This window comes from Berghia stephanieae, chromosome 1 (genome assembly GCF_034508935.2).
Source record: "Berghia stephanieae isolate SIO BIC M18660-M18661 chromosome 1, UCSD_Bste_1.3, whole genome shotgun sequence".
NCBI lineage: Eukaryota > Metazoa > Mollusca > Gastropoda > Nudibranchia > Aeolidiidae > Berghia > Berghia stephanieae.
In genome coordinates, this window is record NC_088360.1 from 109,465,376 (window position 1) to 109,472,875 (window position 7,500).

The window sequence follows — 7,500 nt, forward strand, 5'->3', positions numbered from 1 at the left end:
TGCCTTTCAATATATATATATATATAATATATATATATATATATATATATATATATATATATATATATATAAATATATATAATATATATATATATATATATATATATATATATATATATATATATATATATATGAGATAATAGCAACGATACGTTTCTTTTGTAAATGACTATTATATAACATAATGATCGAAACAAGTGTGTATGTGAAAGATGGAAGACAAAGCAAAAAAGAAAGAGACTAATTTTGGGGGGATGGTATTTTTCTTCTTGTATTTTTCTTCCTTGCTTTGTCTGGCACCTTTCATACACACTTGTTCAGATCTTTATCTTACACAGGTGCCTGCTCCCTAGTTTCTTAATAATAATATAACATAATACGACTGGATTTTTCGGTCTAATTTTAGCTTATATTGACCCTTAAGTCCCCCCCCCCCCCCCCAATTTTTTTTCTGCTTTTTTTCTGGTGATAATCATCAAATTAGACCTCCTACCACCTAAAAATAACAAGGGAATAGCAATATTAGCATTACAATCAAAAATGGATTTTTGACTACAGGTCCCCTTTAAGTGACCAAATTAAGCTGTCTACGACAGTGGGTGATATCAACGACTATATTTCATTATGCATAAAATCTGAAATTGAATTCATCACTTCAACCTTGATTAATTTCCTATCATGAGCCGTCGTTTTAATTCACTGTATAAAGCGAAATTTATAAGAACTGTATGTAGAGAGGTGTTGACACACGAGCGTTGTTCACACATAAATCTTAGATGTTTAACTCGATGAAGTAATGAATTTATAGACAACCTTTATATCTTGTTGTGTTCATTACAACAATGTTAAATCAAGTCCCTAATTGCTTTCAGTTATCAGACCTGCATATATATGCACGTCGTCTTAAACGGTATTATCTCATGGTAAATTTGATGTTTAAAGATGTAATCTTAAGCACAAAGTAACATTTTCAAATCAAAATAAATGTCCACATTGAGAGGAGACAATTATATTTCTTGAATTTTAGGTGCGGCTATGTGGTCCAGTGCTATGATACTCGCTTTCGGGTCGGAAGGTCCTGGGTAAGAGCCTCGCTCGCTCGGCGCATTGTTGATTCCTCGGAAAAGACTCTTTACTCACATTCTCTCAACGTACTCAGGTGTAAAATGAGTACCTGGTCGTCAACAGCGTTGTCTCTGTCCCAAAAAAAATGTAATATGTCCTTACAGGCGTCATGTCCCGTCCCTAATGTTTAGTGTTGCTGTTGGCCAGGGACCCCTTGTAAAGCGCTTTGAGTACGTCGAGTGGATATTGCCCTATACAAAAGCTCAATTATTCAGGTCTTTGCTATTGTTTTTTTTTTTTTTTTTTTTTTTGCCATCCGTTTTTAAGATTAATCCTCACTAAATTTTATTAACCAGACTATAATTCATTGTTACCTAGGACTTCATATACAGGACAGATCCCCGCCCTCTTACTCAATCCTACGGGGCCGTTCGTTTTTTCCCTATATAACAGTACCCCTGTCGTCAGGCTTTAATGATATGCAGATGCCGGTGACAATCAAAGGCATTCCTTTCTCGTCTTTCCCCCAACCGTTTCCCCATCGGGTGGGGAAGTGATGTCTCTATAGATGTCGCTGATTGTTACGCATAGTTTTGTGTGTTGGTCCGTTATACTTCTGGATGGCAATGTTGTGAGCTTCTTAGCCAATACTATCTATTGATATCAATCTCTAAAATATAGTTTTATATTTGACAGTTAATCTATGCTCGTTGTCAAACATTTAAACTGAACATAGGCTGCACGGACAATTATGACCCCCAATCCTATTATTATTATTATTATTATTATTATTATTATTATTATTATTATTATTATTATTATTATTATTATTATTATTATTTTATATATATATATATATATATATATATATATATATATTAATATATATATATATATATATTTTTTTTTTTTTTTTTTTAGGTGGGGAGGGGGGGGGGGGGGGGGCAGGAGTAGGGGGAGAGGGGGGTAATTTCCTGAGTCTTGTTTCTGTTTATTTATTTATTTATTTTGTTTCGTTTCGTTTTATTTTCCCTTTCAATGAATGTTCACCGACACATTTCGTGAGCTGAGTTTAGGAAGAAGATAAGACATGCTACTGCATTGCAAGTGAAATATCGGACTATTTTACTTTCTACTCCTGTGTATGTGTGTTTTGTTTTTTTGTGTGTGTTTTTTTTTAAACCCAAACCTCATTTCGATACAGATATAGTTAATGAGCCAATCATCTGATCTGCCAGTTACACATAGTTACCATCAGTGCATGCCCTTCAGCCGGATTGAATGGCCTTCCAGTTTGTGAGCAGAACATATATATCACGACGCTTTAAAACACGGACGCTTAAAATTGTATTGTTACATTGTAATCTCCTCAACGTTTTGGTTGACTTTCCATGAGTACGGAAACACGTACTATTACTTGGAAATTTCTAAAGAAAGAAAGAAATAAAGGAAGAAAGGAAGGCACAGAGAGACAAAAAAAAAAAAAAAAAAAAAAAGAGAGAGAGAGAGAGAGAGAGAGAGAGAGAGAGAGAGAGAGAGAGAGTTAAAGGCAGAGAGAGTGACATATAAGCAGAGAGAGAGAGAGAGAGAGAGTTAAAGGCAGAGAGAGTGACATATAAGCAGAGAGAGAGAGAGAGAGAGAGAGAGAGAGAGAGAGAGAGAGAGAGAGAGAGAGAGAGTTAAAGGCAGAGAGAGTGACATATAAGCAGAGAGAGAGAGAGAGAGAGAGAGAGAGAGTTAAAGGCAGAGAGAGTGACATATAAGCAGAGAGAGAGAGAGAGGGGGGATAAAAGCAGAGAGAGAGAGAGACTTAGAGAGAGAGAGAGAGTTAAAGGCAGAGAGAGTGACATATACGCAGAGAGAGAGGAGAGAGAGATAAGAGAGAGAGAGAGAGGAGGAGAGAGGAGAAGAGGAATAAAAGCAGAGAGAGAGAGAGAGAGAGAGACTTAGAGAGAGAGAGAGACTTAGAGAGAGAGAGAGAGAGAGAGAGAGAGAGAGAACTTAGAGAGAGAGAGAGAGACTTAGAGAGAGAGAGGAGAGAGAGAGAGAGAGAGAGAGAGAGAGAGAGAGAGAGAGAGAGAGAGAGAGAGAGAGAGAGAGAGAGAGAGAGAGAGAGAGTTTGTATTTAGATGAACGCTTATACTCATATATTTCGGTGATTTCCGATTTGGGTGACGTAAAGTTGCACTGAGTAAACGAAAGCATTGGGCCATGTCGGCGTGAGACATACGTGCTGTTTTCCATGTACAAATCTACAGAAATAAAAATACACAACGCTTGAGACCAACACAGCGCTTGAACTATCAATACAGAATTGGATTCAATAGTCTGATGTCACGTCCGCCCAGCAACGAGCAGTGTGGTTCTAAACAAAGACAATCAGTACTTTTTATTCTTCATGCTGGCTAGAACTTTTTCACATGTTATGTGATCAGAATTTATAAAAAGTCAAAACATGATCAGATTTATAATGTTTTTCTCCTCTGGATACACATAATTTATGCTCGTCAGAGAAGTATTTCATAAGGGAGTCCGCCATTTTCCCGATAGTTTAGAACCAGTTACTAAGTTACTAAGCGTCATTACGAGGGAAGTTGAAGCCTCGTGAAAAATTGCGAAGTCACTGACGGTCAGAAATTAACACGATTCATAATACTCTACTGTATCCATAGAGCCAAGAAACTGTATCAAATAGATGGTACTCCCGCCTCCCTATCTATTTATAGAATTTTTGCGGAAACCCCCCCCCCCCCTCCCATCGCAAAACAAACAAAAATAAACTTCCCACAGGACATACCCCCCCCCCCCCCCCCCATCCCTGCAAAGTAGAAGAGCTATCAAAATAATAATAAAAAGGCAATGTACGTTTGCCGCCGTCAGAACCATCACTAAATTAGATAATGCCTAAAAAGTATATCAACCCCCCCCCCCCCTTTTTTTCTATTGATTGCTCAAATTGTCCCGACCCCCCCCCCCCCCGCTCCTTCTAACTATAATGATAATAATAATAATAAAACTAAATTAAGTAAAGGCTTTTTTAAACAGTTTAGTCTTTAAATTGGACTTGAAAGAGTTGGAGAGTTTCTGGTTGTGGGGGGGGGGGGGGGGGGGGGGGCAGGGAACTAAAGCTTGGTCAGTGTGCACCTCCCCTCCCCCCTTTCTACGGATTGGTCAAATTGTGACCTTCCCTCCCCTCCCCCCCCCCTCCCCTTTTTTTTTGTCTATTTGATACACAAGAGTGTGTCATTAATCGGAAGTTGACAATTTTGATCTTTTTTAAAAATGCTCTCTTCAACTGTCATGGCGGATTCTCCATCACCAAGAATAACAACTTGATTTTAAACCCAACTCCACCACCCTCGGGTATTTCAATTATCACCACTTTCATCATCATCATCATCGTCATCATCATCATCACAATCATCACCATCATCATCATCATATCATCATCATCATCATCATCATCATCATCATCATCATCATCATCATCATCATCACCATCCTCATCATCATCCTCAACATCATCCTCATCATCATCAACATCATCATCATCATCATCATCATCATCATCATCATCATCATAATTCATCATCATCACCATCATCATCATCATCATCATTATCATCATCATCATCACCATCATCATCATCATCATCATCATCATCATCATCATCATCATCATCATCCTCATCATCATCCTCATCATCATCATCATCATCATCATCATCACCATCATCATCATCATCATTGTCCTCAACACCACCTCCATCATCAATGATACCCCCCCCCCCCCACACACACACACACACTCCTATTAGCAGCAGCTTTATGATCACCATCTCTGCCGTACTCTGGAAAAAAACCCAGCCATATTAAAAAGTTTGGCCAGCCAAATTTTTAGATATGGGTTTTTCCAGACTGTGGCAGATCAGTCCAATCATTAGCCGTATTCTAGGACTTCATAATAGAGATGTCACTGGCTGTATTCCAACGGGAAACAGTCGAGATTCTGTATATATGCATGCCAGAGTTATGTCCCCTATACTGCATTGGTGTTAAAAGGAAAAATGTCAGAATTTCGTAAGACTATGAAAATAAAACCACGCCGAAAATGGTTTTATATGTATATATATATATATATATATATATATATATATATATATATTATATATATATATATATATATATATATATATATATATATATTTATGAGTGTTGGTGGGTACTTGTAGGTACGAAAGTGCTCGATTATGGTGGTTAGAGCTAATATATAATGTAAATTTTCACTCACATTTTTTTGGCCGAGACGACTCGTTTCTATGTTTTTTACACTTCTTCAGTCGGCGTAATCCATTGTAATGTCCGTAGAAAACTCCAAACTAAAGTTGTTTCGTTATGTAGTGGTGATTAGTTTTGATGTATATTGTGATGTGCTCTCATGTTTATATTATGAGTGTGTGTGTATGTGTGTAATAAAGCACCAAATTAGCAATGCACTATTGGGAACACATAAACACACAAAAAACACCAACAATAACCTGGGAGGTCGTCAAGCAAAGCAGCCCCTTCAGATGCGGTGCTAGAAAATGCAATTTATGCCTGACAGAGAAACTGGAGATTTTACTACACAACCACAGAAACAATAGCACCTTAAATAAAAGATCTGAACTGATGACAATGTGCAGACACTCTAACAAATTCAAGCTCAAAACGCAAAAGGCCAAATAACCCTTCCCCCCCCCCCCTTTCCCCGCCTCCCGACCCCATTATACCCCTCCTCCCCCTCCCCCCCCCCCCCCCCCCCCCCCCCCCCCTCCCGCCGCAACCACATTCCACTACAATATCACACACACATGTACACACAACACACAACACACCTACACGCATACACACACATACACACACACACACACACATACACACACACTCATAATATAAACATGAGAGCACATCACAATACACATCAAAACTAATCACCACTACACAACGAAACAACTTTAGTTTGGAGTTTTCTACAGGCATTACAATGGATTACGCCGACTGAAGAAGTGTAAAAAAACATAGAAACGAGTCGTCTCGGCCAAAAAAATGTGAGTGAAAATTTACATTATATATATATAATGTAAGATTGAAAATAAGTAACTAAGAGAAATTTTAAAAGAAAAAAAATATATTACGCCCTTACTCCAGCACGATATAATAATAATAATAATAATAATAATAATAATATAATAATAATAATAATAATAATAATAATAATAATAATAATAATAATAATAATAATAATAATAATAATAATACTAATAATAATAATAATAATAATAATAATAATAATAATAATAATAATAATAATAATAATAATAATAAATGGCATTTATATAGCGCTTAACCCCGTTGACTGGGGATCGAACCTCAGACCTTCTGATTACCGGGCAGACGTGCTAACATTACACCAGTCAAGGCAGACTTTTTGTGTTTTTTTTTTTGGGATGTTTGTTTTTTCTTGTATTTTAATTCTAGGGAATGAGATTAGCGGAAGAGTAGCGTCCCTTGATTGGACGTCACCTTACTGAGAGAACGTCAATTTGGTTTTGAAGTGTCTCAAGCCGCTTTCACCGGAAGCGAGGACGAGAGACGCGTGCGCACAACCAACATGACGTTCTCTCTCTAATAACTTTTCCGCCGGTGACGTCACAGACTATGGGTGACGTCCAATAAAGGGACGCTACTCTTCCGCTAATCTCATTCCCTCTTGCTTTGGCACTTTTCATACACACTTGTTCAGATTTTTATCTTATACCAGTGCCTGCTCCCTAGTATCTCAACTTGATACGTTCCACGAGAGAATGTTAGTAAAAAAAAAATCAAACAAACGTCCGATGTCAACAGGAATCACCCTTCTTGTCCAAATTGAGAACATTGGCAGTTAATAATCTTGCACAATGAAAAAAAAATGCCTGAAACGGAACTCGAACTTGGATCTTCTGGGCCTTAACGACTCGGCCACCACGACCAATCGCTCCCCCTCCCTCCCCCGTGGCCCTTTAAAAGACCACCACATTTGAGATAGATTAACCCTCTCCTTACCAACCATAGCAAAATCGTCACATTCGTTACGATAAATCAAACATTTTTCTCATTCAGATTTTTTTTGTATATCACGATATTTGAAGAATATTTTAGTTTTAGTTATATGAACTAAACAAAATTATGTATATAGCATGTTCTAATTCCCTTTGGGTAAGAGTTTTAAAATTCTACATTGTTCTGTGTGATAATGACGTTTTGAAGAAAATCCATGAAACGGTCAGTAAGGAGAGAGGTAAAATCGACTTGTACATAAAATATGCATGTCTGACATCCGAAACCCACTTATGGGCCTAGTTATACATTGTTGTAACGGACAATATTCTGCTTCATCTTTTTAGGTTACCA